An 18,880-nucleotide genomic window follows, 5' to 3' on the forward strand; every position below is an offset into this window, starting at 1 on the left:
CTACCGAAAAAAATGGTAGTCACCCAGCTTTCTGATCCTCATAGCTACAAGGGGAGCAATGGCTAGTCATCCAATATGAGCTTCATAGATTTTAAGGAGATAATAGGTAGGCACCCAACTTTCCCAGACTCTGAGCCACATATAGGATAGCCACCTAGCTTTCCCATACTGCTGAGTCTTTTAGCCATGAGGGTAGAATTTGTAGTCTCTCTGCTTTCCCAGAGTCGTATGTTTATATGGCCCCGAGACTCGTAGTCTGGAAAAGCTGGGTGACTTGTTCTCTTACACACAGCTTATTGTTGCTGGTGTATGCAATTCATACAGCAATCTGTTTCTGGGAAAGCTGGGTGACAACCACTATGGTAGCCATTATGTCTTGGACAGGGATAGTCACTCAGCTTTCCTAGATTAGTGAGTTTCTGTCTGCCTAATTAGTGTGGAGGGGAGTGGAGAAAGTGCCCCTGCACAAGCAGACAGATTTGCTTTTCAGATGTCTGGAAAAGCTGAGTCAGTCCAGGAGTTGCAATAGTCTCTGCATAGTTGTATTTCTGAAAGGGTTAAATGACCTCTGCTTTGCCTGAATGTAACTTTTTTGCAATAATAGGAGATCTGCTGATTTAGAGTAATTCCTCCCGCCGCTGGTTTTGGGGTTGTTCCTTATGTGAAAACTTTGTGTTCATCGATTGGATTGGTGAAGCGTTAGTTGGAACTTGTACAAGTCCATTTTGATACAAAGAGCAAAAAGTCCTGGGTGGTAGCCTCAAACTCTGAAGCTCTCATGCCACGCTGCAGCTGTTATCTCATGTAATCCCTTATGTGAACAGCAGGGGGCACAATTCTCAAAATGCTGCAAATCCACCCCCAATATCCATTTCTACTTCTATTAATTCTGGATTTATAAACCCATTGAAAAGGAGAGAAAGAAATCCACTTCCCCTTTTGTGAAGAGAGCGAGTATGTGGCCAGGAAATGTGCCCTGCCGATCTTCTCCCGCCACCAGACTTGTGCAAGACGAGATGCTGGGCATCAGTGCAGAGCAGGGGAGGCTGAGCAGTCCAGAACTACTTCCAGCTTCATGTAGCTTTGCTGTGTGTGTAACCTATGTGTGATCTGCTACAATGTTTTGTTGCTCTTATTGTTTACAAATATGTAGCAAAGAGCTGGAAATGTAGCAATTTTCTCTTTAAAAGCACACCTGTCTTTCCAAGAAGCCTCTGACCAGGCTGGTTATGTATCATAGCTGTTCAGTGGCATTACATCACTGCCGTCAGTCGTCGCTGGGGGTGGTGTGTTGCAGCGCTGTGGTGATGGGGGGGGGGGGGGGGGTAATTGGTTTCCCCTTCACAGAAGAGGGCACCAATGTGCAACATTGCAGTTAAAGGATGCATTAAGAGCCAATAGATTCAGACTCCACCCTTGATTTGAAAGCCCCCTGTCAGCAGAGGCCTTCATTGTTTTCTGGTACTTTATAAGATTGAATATCAGTAAAATGCTTATTGGGAGAACTTTTGCTAGAGGGGATTACTTTGGCAATTTTTTTTTTCCACTGCTGTTTTAATCCTGACTTAGAAGTAAAAATAAAATGAGGAGTGCTATAACTGCACCTAGTGTTCAGAGAGTGAATAGCAAGTGAGGGAAAAAATACGTGCCCTGCAAATAGACCTGAGGGAGACGGGATTGCTCTCGCTGCAATGTCTTGGGTGAGCAGCATCTAGCTGTGCCATGCAACTCCGCCACGTGATGTGCATAATGCAGCTCCAAGTGGAAAGTCTGAACTCCGCTTCTACTAAAGCATCAATTTCACTAGATTTCTGGAGTGTGATTGTTGTCATAAGTCGCTGACCGCTGCAGCTTGGGGCAGGGAGTTAATGAGGGTGGCTTGGTGCCAGTCTTTAGGCCACAATGTTGGCAGAAGTTGTTGTCTGGGCCAGGCCTTATTCCACATATTAAACGGATGCTGCTGGTTTTAATGTGTCCCTCCATATCTGTAGAGCAGAGCTGATACTGTCTGCGTGTATCTATACTGTGGCGGTGCTCTGAGCGGATCTGACTATTAAGCTGACATGCTGGATTGTCCCTTTTCTGCTAATGCGGTGTATTGGAGTTGGCTGTGCTTTTGTCGTCTTGCACCTTTTGTCGATGGAGGGTGTCGACTTTGCTGGAAGGTGCGGTATCTGAGACTGCTGGAGAAGTGCGCTGACTAATACACATTATCCCCAGCGCTCATTGCTTTATCATCTCTAGGCTGGGAACTATACAGCTGATCTATATTCTTTTTGTCTATTCTATAGCAGTCAAGACACTTTATTTCATGCCGCCACATACTGCACACCTCCCTCCGCTTTTCAATGAGATGCTCTTTTAAGCTATGCAAATGGCAGATGCCTGGGGTAAGACAGATTCAGTCACTAGTTGTCAGACCCTCCTTATTGTATTCCTCAGGAGCTGTGACACGACTCACCCGCCTACTTTACAATATGGTGAGCGTGAGCTGAAGGGAGGAGGCGCCTGCTGGGGCGATTAACTTTTGTACTGTTTCTTACACCTCCCTAACGGTTGCTCACCATCAGCTACTTGTTGTTTTGTCCTTCCTTCTATTTACTTGGCCATGTGAAGGGATTATATGAGGGGGCAACTACCTCAGCTTTATTGCTGCATTGTCTGCTAGATGGTTTTCAAGAAACTGCTCGATATCACGCTTACCAACGTGCGTCTTTTGCACCGATGCAGGGTGTGTTTGATTCAAAAATGTCTTGCATCACTTCTGTGAAGTTGCGATCCACAGGCGCGTCTCATGTGCGTCAGAGGATCGCACGGGTTTCCTATTGATTTCAATGGGCAACCTCACGTCGCACTTGTATGCACATCGCACGGCATGTGGGTGCCATGCAATGCCTTTAAAGGTCCCAATGGAAACGTGGTATCTTTGGGAACGCCCAAAGTTAGAACATGCTACGATCCCCCCCCCCCCCCCCTCCTTGCTGTGTCATGTGAATAAATCCATTTAAAAGATTTTTGCCCGCGTGAATGTGCCCTTAGGGTGAGTCTACATGTGCCAGTGTGGGGTTCGCGTATTTTCTGTACTGCGGATGGTCTTGGCAGCTCAGTGCTGAACATGCGCAGTACAGATTCCCCCCCCCCCCCCCCCCCCCAGGTCATCGCTAGGTGAAAACGCAGAATCCCAGCCCTCCGCAAGGTGGATTGTGATAGGGCCAAGGATTGGGCAGCTTCTATTAACTTCATAGGAAGCTGTCGGTGCAGAATCCACACAAAAATAGAGCAGTTGCAATTCGATTCCGCGAGTGTGCAGACAGGAGCGCCTTTTTTTTTTCTCCCCATAGCATGCTATGAACGGTATTTGCTGCTGAACCACTGTGCGGATGCATGCAAATCCATTCGTGTGCAGGCGGCCTAAGTTGTAAGGGCTCTCGCATGACTGTATTACTGTGCATGTATCCCCATACACTATGTTGGCATGTATGTGCGTGTGATTTGCACCGAGATACATTGCATTCTTTGTGTGCTGTCTGAGGCACCATTGACAGTAATGTAAAGTTAGTTACCTCGTATAATCTGCGATAAAAACCGCTCGTGGGAGCGAGCCCTGAAGGTATGAACTGTCTGCTTTTACACAAAACACTTCATTTTCGTGGTTGCTGAAGAGCGAAACTCCCGATATAGTTGTTAGCTAGTCGTTGAAAGACAAACTATTGCCTGTTTACACAAGACTATTCTTTAATCAGCCAGCGACTATTTTTAGGTGAGCTGAAACCCAGTGATAAACTAATAGTGAATGAATTGTTGCTGGTCCCCCTGTTGGTGGTGGTTACTGGGAGGAGCGGTCACTTAGTCACTCCATGGAGCCATTATTGGGATGATGGCTGTTCCATGTAAAGCCTCCCATAGTTGGTCTGAAATTCCATTAATTTGGCAGCCAATACTCTGGCATTTGTTTTCAGCTGTGTGCTAAATTGGAAGAGTAGGCAGCGTGACTAGATGATGAGATTTCTCCGATAATGGGTAAATTCTTGATTCTCGCACATATTACACTAGAGTTTATAAAAATAGGTAAGGCTGCACTGGCGAATGAATCATCCAACACGTGATTGCTCAACCATCAGCCTACTTCTGTCTAATAGTTATGGCATTACCCCTAAGGGTGGATTGGATATGTTTAGCCAATGACTCTGCTGATGTAATAGAACTTCCCTGTAAGGCCGCCTTCACACATTGTGGATCTGCTGCCAGATTTCTGGAGCTAGAAAGCCATAGTGGCCAAATCCCACCTAATTGGTGCAGATTTGGCTGCGGATATTAACCCTTAGGGTTAAGATCCGCAACATAAATGGACATGTTATGGATTTAGAATTCCCAGCGGTTTTTCAAAAATGTGGTTTCATTGCGAAAATTGAGATTGAACTCCCCACGTGGCTTGTAGTGTAAATTCAGCGGCATTTCCAGCCTGTGTTGTGCCAATCTAAAAACTTTTATTATTTGGTTAAAGGGCTAAGTAGGAGCCCAACGGGTGTCTTCCTGGGGTTAGAATTGTCCTTAGTCTAAGGCCTCCTTCCCACGAACGGATTTCCGCCGCGTAATTCGCGGCGAAAATCCGCTGCGTTGCCCGCAGCTATTAGGTTCTATTGAACCTAATAGCACAATGCTCACGATGCGTAATTCCAGCGCGGAATTACGCACCGCGATTTCTCCCGTCCTCACCCGCAGCATGCTCTATTTTCTGCGGGTGAGGACGGGCTGTACGCACTGACGGCTTCCATTGCAGTCAATGGAAGCCGTCCGTTCACGCTATCTCCCGCTGTAACCAGCGGGAGATAGCGTGAAAAAACGCTTTCCCGCCCACCGCCGCGCGTCACGTGACACGGCCGGCCGTGCACGTGACACGGCCGGTGACGCGGCGGTGGTGGGCGGTGACGGGCGGTGACGCGGCGGTGGTGGGCGGGGAAGCGATTTCACGCTATCTCCCGCAGGTAAGTATAGGGGCTCTGGGGGGCGCCGTGACGGGCTTCACTGCGTAATATTACGCGGCGGACCCCGTCACGCTCGTGGGAAGGAGGCCTATAACCGTGTTTCCTGTTAAAAGAAATACCTGGAAATGGATTTGCCAACTTTTCCTCTTTTATGAGTCTATTCTAGTCATTCTCTGCTCCAGTACAGATATTGGGTGGCCACTTGTGCTTCAGTGGATAGCCTACATGGATCTGTGTGCAGCGATATACTGGGTTACGTTTCCACCTAGTCTGTCTCCTACTGTCTTGTCAAAATAGTTGGTGTCAGTCTGTACTTTCTCTGGCATTTTATTCATGCACTGGGAAGCTGTAATCCCCAATGAACCAGGGGATGTGGGTTCATGTATGCAGTCTGTGGCAATGCATACAAATATAACCAATGCGACTTTCAAGCTTTTACCGTGAGAAGTGATTCAGAGAGAAATCCTGAGATGAAAAGCTGCGGCCCGCTAATATGTATCCGTAGCGGAGGGGAACGCTTAGTGGCTGAACCAGGGGATGAGCAGGTCTGCACTTGGCATTGATTTAAAGCTACACGTTCAGGGGAGGGAAGGATAGGGGGTGCCGGTATCTTCCAGAAGTGGGACATTAGTTACCCCCCCCCCCCCCACCCCCAATTTGTCAGATGTAAAGTGTTTGTGTGTAGGCGTCAAATGTGATTTTCCTCAGTAAGGGGGCCTTCACACTTGTGATCGCAATATCGCTGCATTTCTTTAACGAAATGTCAATAGGACTTTGTAATGTTACAATCGCATCGCACAAAAATTGCAAGTTTTGTACGATGTATTAAAATTTGAAAGTCCTATTGACATTTGTGTTTAAAAAAAAATGTAACGATATTGCGATCACAAGTGTGAAAGCCGCTCCTAAGAGAAACAAACTGATGTTTTAGATCAGGGGTCCCCAATTCCAGTCCTCGGGGACCACCAACAGGTCATGTTTTCAGGATATCCTATAGTAAGAGCATGTTTAGCAAAGTCTGAGGCCCTGACAATAATTATATCACCTGTGCAACACTGAGGAAATCCTGAAAACATGACCTGTTGGGGTCCCTGAGGACTGGAGTTGGGGAACACTGTTTTAGATATACCTTTTTGATGGCAAAAGACATGTCACAGAAGGAATTCCAACCTACTTGGGCCCCGGTCCATGGCATGCGGATTTTCGCAGCGGAAGACATGCGTGTCAGTTCAGGAATTATTTTTAAATGCTCGCTGGCGAACGCGGATGCAATTTTTTTTTTTTAAACACATGGACGAAAAAAAAAATTTGCAAGTCCAAAGTGCCCACCTTTCTGCTTCCTCTCCAAGCAGCCAGAGAGGTATCCTCCTACAAACCCACAATGCACCTGCAGTTGAATTGCAGATTGCTTGCTTCCATAGAGATAAATGGAGCCCATCCACGTCAAATCCACGGTAAAATGGGGCATGCTGTGATTTCTTTTCTGCACCTGGCATCCGCAAACCAAATCCAAAGGTGTTAATTGGAAGTGTGGATGCCCCATGCTTCCTTATGGGTGGTTTGCCCTGCGGATCATCTGCAATTCAGATCCGTCCGTGGACATGAGGCTTCGGGGTTCTTCATCAGGCTTAATGGGATAGATCTAAAGAAGGGAGTGTAATAAAAAGAGAAAAAGATATCTACATACTGATTAATTTGCACTTAAAACGATCCCATGGTTAGTGGACTAATGAGGTATTCCTGGACAAAATATACAATGTGTTTTTTTTATGGCATTGATTAATGTTCGGGCGATTTGCTCATTTTCACCATTTCTGTGATGTAAGTATTCTGACTCTCAAATATGAAAAAAAATCTGTAAAGGAGTAGAATGAGAGCTTTTGTTGATATCTGCTTGTTATGGGCAGATGGGATTTGTGTAACCAGATACAATAGACAAGTCTCCTGCGCTGCCCCGGTGGTATACTTGCCCCATAAGTAGTCCTCGGTAATGTCTGCAGTGAGGTCTTGCTGTAGCTGTTAGACAATGCACTGTAATCCCCCTTGTCTGACTGCTGTGGCCACAAACCATATTTGTATATCTTTCCTTAAAGTGATATCTTCGAGAAGTCCTCTAAACGTTTTACAGAGTTTACTGCGGACTTTGTATGCTGTACAACGCCTCCATCGATTTTCTATGAAGCTTCGCAAGAACAGTGTTTGAATGTGGTGTTTTACACTACAAAGGCCGCGTTCACATCTGCTCTGGAGCCTTCTGTCGCAGGTCCAGCACAAAATACCGGAAGAAATAGTGGTCAATAGGGTCCGTTCGGCGCTGTTTGGTTCCGTCATTAGACGATCCATTCAGCCAGGGGATTCCCCTTTCCTGCTCCCCTAAGGCATCCCCCGCCACAGATGTGAGTACCTGGCCCTCGACGTCCTGTTTGTCAATAGATCGGGCTGCTTTGACTTCTGGGTAGCAAAGATTGGACAGTTTGAATCTTTCTGTGCTCCGTTTTATTTTGCAGGTTGGATTGTGGAGGAGTGGTATGTGTGGGCAGCTTCTGACTAGGACATCCCCTTTAACCCCTAAAGGACCAGACTGTTTTGTACTTTTTTTTTTTTTTTTAGGGATTTGACCCATATGATTTTTTTTATTTATTTTTTTTTTTTTTCCCCTTCAGCTACCAAAATTATTTTTGCTGCATTTTTTTTTAACCCGTGACATATAGGGCTATACTTTTAATATCTTTTTTTTTTTTCTCCCTTTTTTTAAGTGGGAGTAAAAGGCTAAAAAAAAGATTTTATTTATTTATGCATTATTTTCTCTTTCTATTTTATTCTGTTATTTTTTTACTTATGTATGTAATCATGTTTTTTACGATCTCTGACCCCCATGACGTCCTATAAGACCTCTGGGGGACATTCACATGTTTTTGTTTTTTCATGTTACTTTCCCACTGTAGCTGGGGCATCCTTAGGAGCCCCAGTTACAGGAGAAAACATCCTCTGTAGTGACAGTAGTCACTGGCAGAGCTGATCAGGGTCTGCTGGGACCCTGTAGCTCTGCTGTGCCAGGGAATCCCGGTGGTCACGTGACTGCTGGCTCAAGTAGTGCAAGTTATACTTCTACTTTCAATTCTTGTGTACTGAAGAAGGCAGAAGGGGTTAAAAACCACTTCACCCTCTTCCGGGTTATCAGCTGTGACTAACAGCTGACAACCCTTCCTGCTTCTGATTGATTGCAGAAGCAGAGGCAATAATCCAAACACCCCCACCCCCTGCCGTATGCTGGGATTAAAGCCCAAGACAAAGCGCCGTACACTTCGTGTGCTTGCTCCCTAATGGGTTAAAGATCAGTAGGTCAGAACTAACAGTTTATCCTGAATTGCCATCTTTGTTACTGAAGGGATGGACGTTGCCTCTACAGAATAAGTGTTTTTTTTTCTGGCGCTTTAAGCGGTCTCTGTCCTCCCCTTGTCACAACATGTTCCTTTCCGTGCTGCGAGGCGCTCTGCAGACATGCAGCCGACAACCCGAGGATCCAAGACTGTGGCGTTACACAGGAGCGCTGCACACCACGTCCTCAGTGCGGAGAGGACTTCAGCTGTGCTCCCACAAATCTTCTGATAAGACTACATTGCGCTCGTATCCTCCACTCTGGAAGATCTTTGTGGAGGAATCCTCATTTTTAGAGTTTTTTTCTTTCATTGACTCTAACAAATAGACCATTTCCTTTTTTCTTTCCTCCGCCTTCTGCCTATACACGTACTTATAATGGAGCGTATAATAAGAAAAAGCAGCGCCAGGACGTCAGGTGACGGAAGGGACACCTCAGCACAATCCTTGGCAGCGTGCACTGCTTGTCTTATCTGTCCTCAAATTGGAGTTTGGGAGTGGATCATGTGAGTGCCGCCTGTGACTCTGTAGCTCGCTTTAAGGCCGGGCCAACACGGGCGGAATCTGCAATCGGCGTCCGCAACAAAACGCGAATTGCTTATTCCGCGAGCAGAGGAAATATTGCAGCCTGCTCCTCTCTGCTGCGGACGACCTCCATTGAAGTCAATGGAGGCGACCAACCCGCAGCCCGTACGCAATGTTAATATACCCACGTCGATTAGCAACACCGCAGGAAGAAAAAAGACTTGTGATGCACAGGACCAACAGCGAGCCGTCGCGGTCATCCGCAATACAGGAAAATAAGAAACACAGGGTCGCCGGCCGGGCTCACAGCTGGAATCCAGTCTGAACCCGGCCGAAATGTAGAAAATAAAATACAGAAATTCCTTTGTTTTGTGTTGTCTCATTACCCAACTCCCTTTTATCAGCCATAGCAAAAACCCTCCTCACAAACTTGTGGCTAGCAGTACAGCCATCACTACACTTGCAGTAGTCGCTGACCAAGTGCCTGTGTGGTCAGCATTATGCAGATGGGAATAAGATGCTGGCAGACTCATGGCGGCCGCTTATCTCCAGCAGTAACAAGGTATCGGGCATACGGAAAGCCAACATGCCTGATCGCTGTAAATTGGGCTCTGACTCTTATCTAAGGGTACTTTCACATGTGCAGTTTTTCTTCAGGTTTTTAGATGCAGTTTTTGAAGCCAGGAGCAGACCCCCCCCCCAAAAAAAAGTTGTTCCTTCGTTTATTCTTTCTCTCCTTTTATGATTCTCCCGTGGTTTTATTTCTTCAAAAACTGCATGAAATCCCAAAGCGCCTGACTGCGGTGGATGACCCCCCTCAACTCTTATCCCTGCTACAGCAAACAAGGCGCACTAAATCCTGCCACTGTCCTGTTAGCAGCCTCGGTGCTAGGAATAGGGAGAACATGAATCTGTCGTCTTTGCACAATTTCTCCAAGACTGTTTCAGGAGCCTCGAGAAGAGTCTGCAGACAGGGGAACAACAGGAGCGCGGCGGTTTCCATCTGTTAACATTTGCAGGTGAAATGGATAATAGTAAACCAATTATTCCAAATCAGCTGCTGTTGGCTTTTTCGGCCCAGTGGTGGAAGAACGGAGCGATCAATCATCATGTATACAAAATAACACAACAGTAAACAAGCAGAACACCGGAATGAACACAGCAGCCTTATGAGTTCTCCTTTGCTGGAGTTTGTATGGATATTTCCCATTATGATGTTGGTACTGGTCGCTCAATCAGCAGTTGGGATCATTTTGATCTGATTCATTTGTCAGTGACCAGAAAGATGTAATCTCGCTGGATGTTGGCAGCTCGGGTATTGCAGAACGCTACTGTCAGCAATTTATCTTCTCTTCATGCGCTCTGAAGTTGAATGCCATACAGATACGGTTCAAGTGTGAACTTTTTCAGTTTGACTAAGCCCAGCTGGTATTTGCTTCTATGGAGGCAGAGGAAATAAGCAGCTTGTGTATATTACTACTCATCTCGAGAAATGGTGTGCATGTATGGTGACGGGATGATGCAAGCTGTCTGTCTAGCTATATCCCTTTCACCATGCCTAAGGACCAGTCATCAGTGGGTATTCCCATAAAGACTGATTCTAATGAATGTGCTGACACAATGGCTGCATCTCTTGGATTGGTTGCGGAATTCTCTGAAAAAAGGGGGGAGGGGAATATATATATATCAATCAATGAATCCAATATAATTAAAATATATATATATATATATATATATATATATATTTTTTTTTTTTTTTAATTATATTGGATTCATTGATTTCTCTTAAAGGGCAATTCCAGCAATAACCTTTTTCCATCACTGCACCCCTCACATAATTGCCTATCACCTTCTGAAATCTATGTATATTGCAATCACTTCCATGCAGTGCAGTCTCCAGTCTGATGCTTATCGGTCACCATCTTGATCTTTAGATTTCTCCTTGCTTTTTCTTCCTCTATGATATAACCATCCCATAATGCATCACATGACTCGAGCTAGAGCTAGTACCATCTCTGCGTGCTGAGAGGACAATGTGATTAGCAAGTGTAGTCTCCTATATGAGCTACAGGCCATGAGTATATAGTCGGTGGGCTGAACTGTTGGACATTTCTAGCTGTGTAACAGGTCTTGCTGGTAGATCCCATCTGCCCCAGGGAAGACAAACTGCATGTATAGGTGTACGTGATCTGCAAGGATGGATTCATAACCAGATCGGTTCAGAGTGCCCTCCACGTGGATGAGCGGCCCAGAGAATGCCGCAGAACAATTCCCCAGACCATTATGCTGCTGCCACCAGCTTGTGTCCTACCAGTAATGGTCGTAGGGTGTTTGTTCTGTTCCTCTCCTAACACGCCAACGTCCATCCGTTTCATGAAGCAAAGAATGACTGATCGGAGAAGGCAGCCCTTTGTCAGTCAGCTGTGATCCAATTTCGGTCCTGCCATGCCAATTTTGAGGCCTTTTCTTCCAATGGACCTTTTTGTTAGCTCAGGCGCAGTGCCTGTCCCCTATGGTGCTGTTTGGCCACTCACGATACACTTCCACCATAGCAGCACGTGAACAGATCACAAACAGCGCTGTTTGAGAAATACTGCCACCCTCAGCCCGAAAGCCAATAATCCTCGCTTTTCGCGTCTCAGATAAATCGCCCCTTTTACCCAAGACGAGTGATATGTGAGCAGACAGCCCATCACCCACCTTATATGCCCACCAAGCCCATCACTTTCTTTATGGGCTACACTCTGCTGATGCCAAAAGTAGGAGGAGGTGGTCATGTGACTCAACTGTGTAGTTTCTGTAACCTGCCTCTGGAATAAAGCCCAATGTTGGCTTGTAGCTGCCCCCACAAGATTGGCTCTCATGACCCTTTTTGAAGGGGTTGCAAAAGATTAGGAGAAACTGCACCAATCTAGTCTGTGGGCTGTGACTCGTAAGAAAAGGGCTTATAGTATATAAAAAAGAATAAATGTGACTAAGTGACAGACTGGTAGAAGAGAGGACCTTGTCCCCGAGGGCTTGGGGGCCACATGCATGTTCAACTACTGTCGGACCATTGAGCGTTCACCTGACATGTCACCCTTGGCTGCCCTGTAATTGTGACTATTGGGCTTGGCTGAATGCTGTTGTGCTTAGGAAGGCAGGTCGCAGGCAGACAACACTATACGTTGGCTTATCTCCCAGGGAACAAAACAATGAGGTGTTGAAATTCATCATCCCCCAAGGCTCCTTTCCATCGCCATCATCTGTCGGGGAAAATTGAGTTTTCTGAACCGGCTGTTATCAGTGGGTTTGGAAAGCTGAAGTCTGTATGAGAACCCTTACAATCTGAATGGAAGGAGCCAATAGGTGAGGGTAGAGCTGCTCATATGGCAGGCTTACTGCACTTCTATACAACCATAACTCCCTATGTCTGCTACATCCATTTTTTGTTCTTGCATCTCTACTTCCAGCTATATGATGTATTGGAAAACAAAAAATAAATAAAAAAATGGCGGTGAAATGGGAATATTTATTTATTTTTTTAAACTTTTTAAGGTGTGCATGATGTGGTAGAACTGATATCTTAACTTTTTGTTTTATTCTGTGGTCAGTACAATTAACGCAACCTTGAATTCTTGTGTGTTCTGTTTGTTCTATGTACTTAACCCCTTAATGATGAACTCCCCCCCCCCCCCCCCCTTTTTTTTCCATTTTCAAATTTTCCTCCCCCCCCCCCCCCCCCCTTTAAGAAAGTCGTAACTCCTTTTATCAATCAACTTTGCTGTATGAGGGCTTGTTTTTTGTGGGACAAGGTGCAGTTTTTAATGGTGCTATTTAAAGTACCATGTAATGTCCTGAAAATGGGGAAAAAAACCAAAACCTGACATTCCACCATCTTTCAGTGCGTTTTTGTTTCTACGGCGCACAAACTGCAACAAAAATGACCTGATAACATTATTCTCTGAGTCAGTACGATTACTACGATACCAAATTTGTATGTGTTTTTTATTTTTTTTTGTACTGTTCTACTCTGGTGTGCATTCCTGGTGTTCTTTATTTTATTTTTTTTCGGACGACGTTTACCGTGCAGGGTCACTGATTTGCTACTTTGATAGATATGGGCTTTACAGACGCGGCGATACCAAACATGTATTTTTATTTTAATAATAGTTATGGCAAAAGGGGTGTGATTTAAACTTTTTTTTTTTTTTTTTTTCAATTAAAAAAAACTTCATTGATCTTTTTTTACTTTACTTTTAAGTCCCCCTGGGGTACTACAACATGCGATGCCTTGAACGCTCCTGCAGTATGACGTCATACTGCAAATTGACAAGCAGCCTATCGAGCCACCCCACGGGGATGGCTTGATATGCAGTCTCCTAAGGCAGCCCTGGGGCCTTTCAGCAGGCCCCTGGCTGCCATGACACCTGCATGGCTCCCCCGATCTCACCAGGAGGGGGGGCACGTATGGATTTAAATGCCACTGTCAGAATTGACGGTGGCATTTAAAGGGTTAATAGCCGCGATTAACCGTACGGCCAATTGCGGCTATTGCGACCTCTCTTCATACATACCCCGGCGCTCCAGGTCATAAATGTACCCCTAGGGCAGGAAAGGTTTAAGACCTTCCCAATACTATTCTTCCTAGAGCTCTTATATCTTTGAGTCGCTGGCGCTGTGTGAGGGCTTGTTAGTGAGATGAGCTGTAGTTGCTGTTGGTACCATTTTGGGCACATACTTTTTTAATTAAATGTCACTGTAGACAACTGACCAAAAAAGCGCCATTCCAGCTTTGTATTTCTTTTGTGTCTAGGGGTATTTACTTTGCCGGATACACAATGCGGTATGTTAACAGGCTGTACTTGTACCAGCGCAGTGCTGGCATGTTTGTTTCCCTGGACTTGTAGTCTTCAGTGTTGTGGTACAAGGTGCTGGCAGCTGCTTTCTGTGAAGCCCTGTGAAGAGTGTTCGGGTTGTACAGGTTGTCCTTTTCTGAGGCCTTTAAAAAGATTAGGAATTAAAACGCATAAGGGGTGTTTCTAATGCTGGTCTTAGTATAATTTCCCTCCCGTGCACCTAATACATGAAGAGGTACAACCTCCACCCCCTTCACGCCCCCCCCCCCCCCCTCCCCAATTCCTTATACATTTTACAAGGAACAGTTATCGTTCAGATTCTTGCTGGATCGTGGGGGGTGGAGGTTATACTCACCTGGTCCACGGCGTCCCGGTACCTCACGCTGCTGGTATCCAACGGCGATGCAGAAGTCTGCCGTGTCCTCTGCGCTGAGAAATCCTCTTCTTTTTGGTGACGGCGCTCTGAATACCCCACCTCCAGCAAAGTGAGCGATGTGATTGGATCGAGCGCCAGCCAATCACAGCCATTCAGTGTCATTAACTGGCTGTGAATGATCGAGCGCCAGCTCTGATTGGCTGGCACTTGATCCAATCGCAGTGCTCGCTCTGCGGGAGGCGGGGTATTCAAAGTGCCATCACCAGAAAGAAGAGGATTTCTCAGCGCAGAGGACAGTGCCGCTTACTGCAGTGCCGGGAACCATTGTGAGGGACTCAGACGCCGCTGGCCAGGTGAATATTGGTGATTTTTATTTATTTATTTTTTTTTTCCATGCACCTTAGCTAGGGATTATTTTCGGGTGAGGGCTTATATTTCAAGCCTCCCCTAAAAAGCAGGGTAGGGCTTAGTTTCGGGGAAACCGGTATCAGTCTTGTGTGAAAGCACAGGAGCGATTATTGCTGGGATGATTGTCGGGCGCGTCAGATCACAGGAGGCGGGAAGTTCTCCTTCAGTGGAAGTCTTCAGAGGCTGGACAGACATCTGTCTGGGGTGATTTAGTGATCGTGCATTGAGCAGGGGTTGGACCCGACGACCCTGGAGGTCCCTTTTAACTCTACCATTCTCTGATGAGATTGTAGGAAGGATTTTAGTTCCTCAAATTGACACAAACTATTTCCGTGTTTTTCCTTTTTGTCAGGTTACTTAGTGATCGCTCCACCCGAAATACATAACTCCTAAACGTATCTGATGTTACCCCCGCGTTATCTGTGTGCGGTTTTTCAATTATGATTTCTACAATAATTAATCTCAATGATAAGAGAGGGGAAAAAACAACTTAATTGTAAAAAGATCTCAAAGGGACTTATTTATTCTGTATTCTCTAGCTGTTACTCAAGGGAATGAAGGTGGTAATGTAGTGTTACTGCAGTTATATGGATCGAACAGTCCGCCCTCCCCTGCTGCATTACCAGTTGGAAAGGGCTGAGCCCCCCCCCCCCCCCCCCCCCCCCCCCCAATCAGAGCGATCTCCTGTTCCAGCTGACAGCTTACATGTGCTGTCAGTCCTGGCAGCCAGAGGTGGTTCCCTCTTCCAATGATGGCTCTGGGCTAGTGAAGTCTCCAAGCCCTGCCATGTGCTTATTTAACCTGTGGCAGGGCTTAATAAGTGAATGTTAAAAATACAGTATTGCAGTCCATCTTAGAAGTGATCAAACAATCAAAAGTTCTAAGACCCCTATGGGCTCATGCCCACGACCATCACTGGATACGCCTGCGAGAGTACCATAGTGGTAAAATGTGCGTTTTTCCACGGTCTCCATTAATACTATATTAATGGAGACCTCCCACGGCGTAAATCCGCGGAAAATGGAACATGCCCTGTTATTTTTACCACTCGTGTAAATCTGCATGTTGGCATTGGCTGGCAGAAAAGCTATTGGGTTCAATGGAACCTAATGGCTGCGGAATTCTGCTGTGGATTTACCCCACAGGACCTGCGGTACAAACCCTTTCGTGGGCATTTGGCCTAGGGGTACTTTAATCTTATTTTCCATTTTGACTTGAAAGTCTTTTCCCACTTTTCTTTTTTTTACACAACAATCTAAACAATTAAAGAAAAAAGAAATCTCCACCTAATTGGTATTGCCAGCCTGTAAAAGCCTGCTGCTCATCTCACAGGGTGAGCACTGGGGAAAAAGGAAGAAAATATCCTGCCGAGTGACAGAAAAAAGCATTTAATTTTTTTTTTAATAAAAGGGTTTTTATATTTTTAAGTAATAACATAATTTTTTTTAATATATATATCGTCCTAATGGTACATGTTGTTGTTGTTGTTGTTTTTTTTTCCACACCTAGAAGGCCACAAAAGTACCCCCCCCCCCCCCAAAAAAAAGGGGGGGGGGGCGGATTGGAAAAATGGCTATTATACTCTATTATACTCTCTCCTATTACTATTAACCCTTTAACAAAGGATAAGGGGTGATGAAGTAGTAGATGCAGGTAGGTAGGATTTGTGAAATGCCCACATATATAAATTATGGCAGATTTATGAAACTAAAACAAGAGAAATAACTTCGTTGCCCCTAGCAACCAATCGCAGCACAGCTTACATTTTACCAGAGCAGAATACCAAATGACAGCTGTGATTGGTTGTTAAGGGCGACTACGACTGTTTTCTTTACTTTCCTAAATCTCCCCCTATATTCCACACATGTTTTTAGTGTTCCCTTTGATTCCCTGCACGTTCTCCTACAACCGTCATTCTCCAGCCTGACTTGGCTCCTAACTTAGTGATAGACTGTGATTAGCTACCTAGCAGACGCAGAGCTGGAAGGTTAGGGTTAGCATCCCTTTAAGTGGAAAGTCAACTCCTGGTAATTCATTAGTGGCTTCCATGAGACTCTAGAAGCCGCACTTTCTAGGTGGCTGCCTAGCAACAGTCCCGCTGCAAGAGGTGAACGTAGAGGATGCTCTGCCCCCTTGTGGGCATTAGTGGTCACCTGCACTAGCAGATAGATGTGTGCTCACTCTCTAGCTACCAGCATTGTTGCCTTCAGCAGCTTTCCCTAACTATCTGACGTCTGACCAGCAGATTATTTTCCTATACTCAAACCTGATCAACTGCAAAGGTGTGTGTGATATCGCCATATAGCGCAGCGCAGACGAGGTACACCGCGGCCGGGGCTGTATCAGGTGGACGACCTGGAGCTGCATTATTTATGAAGCGTTCTTCCAGGGGCCTCCTTACTGAACGCCGCAGCGGATCTTGCAGTACTTGCATGGATTTTATGCTTTGCCCGGTCTTCAGAGACGGCATTGGGGTGCAGTACTGGGACCTGAGCTGGGCGCAGGCGCTTGTGCGCCAGGCAGTCGCTGCTTCCTGCACCATGCAGCTTTCTGGTGGTAATCTCTGTAAAGTGGATGTCAGAATGGGCATCTCACTGCTTGCCACTTGCTGTACAGGTCATCTTGGCAAGGGGCGACTGATGTCATTACATTATTAAAGCAACCCCATTGTTTCGAGAAAATGTTCCGTCCCGGGATTGGAGGGTCGGAAGAGTCATTACAGCTGCTGTTGTCCCGCTCTGCCGTTCCTCTGATTCCCTGGCTCAATATGGCATCCACAATCTTCTAACTAGCTGATGCACACTGCACTGCTCCCCGACAGGACAGCACGGAGCACATCAGCAGCCCCAGCCAGTTAGAGAGGAGGTTATATAACGCTTTGGAAGGCTAAATATTGCATTGGCCATCTTGGACCCAAGAACTGCAGGTAATAGACTCCCACCAGTCCCCAAGCAGAACTTTGGGGATAAGGCTAAAAAAAAATGTATAACGTCACTTTTTTTGTGTGATATATATATCACACATAGTAGAAAGGGGTGGATCATTTTAACCGCAGCGATACCAAAATTTGAAGGTTTAAAAAAAAAAAAAAAAAAAAAAAAAAATCTCCAAATGGTACCAATAAAAAGTACAACTCCTCGTTTTGACTGCAGCTCCCCCATCACACAAATGCATGATGGATTTCACACCTGTTTATCCCAATAAACCTCGTCACACCGTAGGATGAAAGATATAAAGCAAGTAATAAGCCAGCGTTTACCTTCCTGATGAACCTGAACACCTCTGCACAGTCGCAGGGAAACGCGTTGGCCAGCTGCACACGGCAGAGCTGGATTCTGCATGCGGATTTCCTTAGCGGAGTCCTGGTGTGATGCTGGTCTATCAGGGCAGAACAACGATTTAATAGGAGCTATAGGTACAGGATCGCCCTTGTCAGGACGGGTTACCTGCTTGGTAGGCAGGGCCATATTTATTAGCACATCAATCGGGTCAGCTTTCCTATTTGTCTCATATCCTCGTACATGGATGCATTATTTATAGGTCACTATATATAGTCATTGATGAAATTCTCATTTTATCTTCCCTGTGCTATGTAATCTGCTCCTAGAGGATTGTGGTCCTGCTAGACTGGCAGGGTTCTCAATCTAGTCTAATGAGCACCGATCCAAGTACGTGTTGGTCTAACTGACTCCAGCTCTGATCAGTACCTAATAGTGAGTGCAGCTCTGGAGTATAATACAGGATGTAGCTCTGGGTCAGTAGAGGATATGTAATTCATATACTCAGTGACTTCACCAGCAGAACAGTGAGTGCAGCTCTGGAGTATAATACAGGATGTAGCTCATATACTCAGTGACTTCACCAGCAGAACAGTGAGTGCAGCTCTGGAGTACAATACAAGATACGTAATGTGGTTATATGTGTAAATTACTAGCTTTAAAATTTAGTGTTCAGAGGTGACCCTTCATTTCCGGTTAAATGTTTACCCTTGCACTGTTCGTAATTGGTTTCCAGCTTCCTTCTGGTGCCAGTTCCATTCCGGTGCTAGATCATACCTGGTTGGGGAGTGCATGTGGCAGATGTCGGGGTTCTGTCATCTTCCCCAGAGATCGGGAACATTTATTGTAAACTGTATAGTAATGATGTGCATCCAGCGGCCTCTGTGCATCGGGCGTATGAGAATGAGGCTCTCTGCCTGAGGATGTGGTGATGGCAAAATCCATAGAGGAGTTTGAGGGGCCTGGATGTCCTTTTATAGGCCTATAATACAGGATATAGACATTAAATAACCAGCAGGGTTGTTGATCCGGGTCTTGGAGTCAGGTAGGAACTTTCCAAACATTGATCCAGGGATTATTCTGACTGCTATT

The 18,880-nt window shown here is 45.7% G+C and overlaps 1 protein-coding gene across 2 annotated transcripts in view; it reads left to right on the top strand.

Moving 5' to 3' along the window:
• The window catches only part of RCOR1 (REST corepressor 1), a 38,973-nt gene that overhangs the window by 1,367 nt on the left and 18,726 nt on the right, over positions 1 to 18,880 (top strand). The window lies entirely within an intron of this gene.

This window comes from Eleutherodactylus coqui, chromosome 6 (assembly GCF_035609145.1).
Source record: "Eleutherodactylus coqui strain aEleCoq1 chromosome 6, aEleCoq1.hap1, whole genome shotgun sequence".
Classification (NCBI taxonomy): Eukaryota; Metazoa; Chordata; class Amphibia; order Anura; family Eleutherodactylidae; genus Eleutherodactylus; species Eleutherodactylus coqui.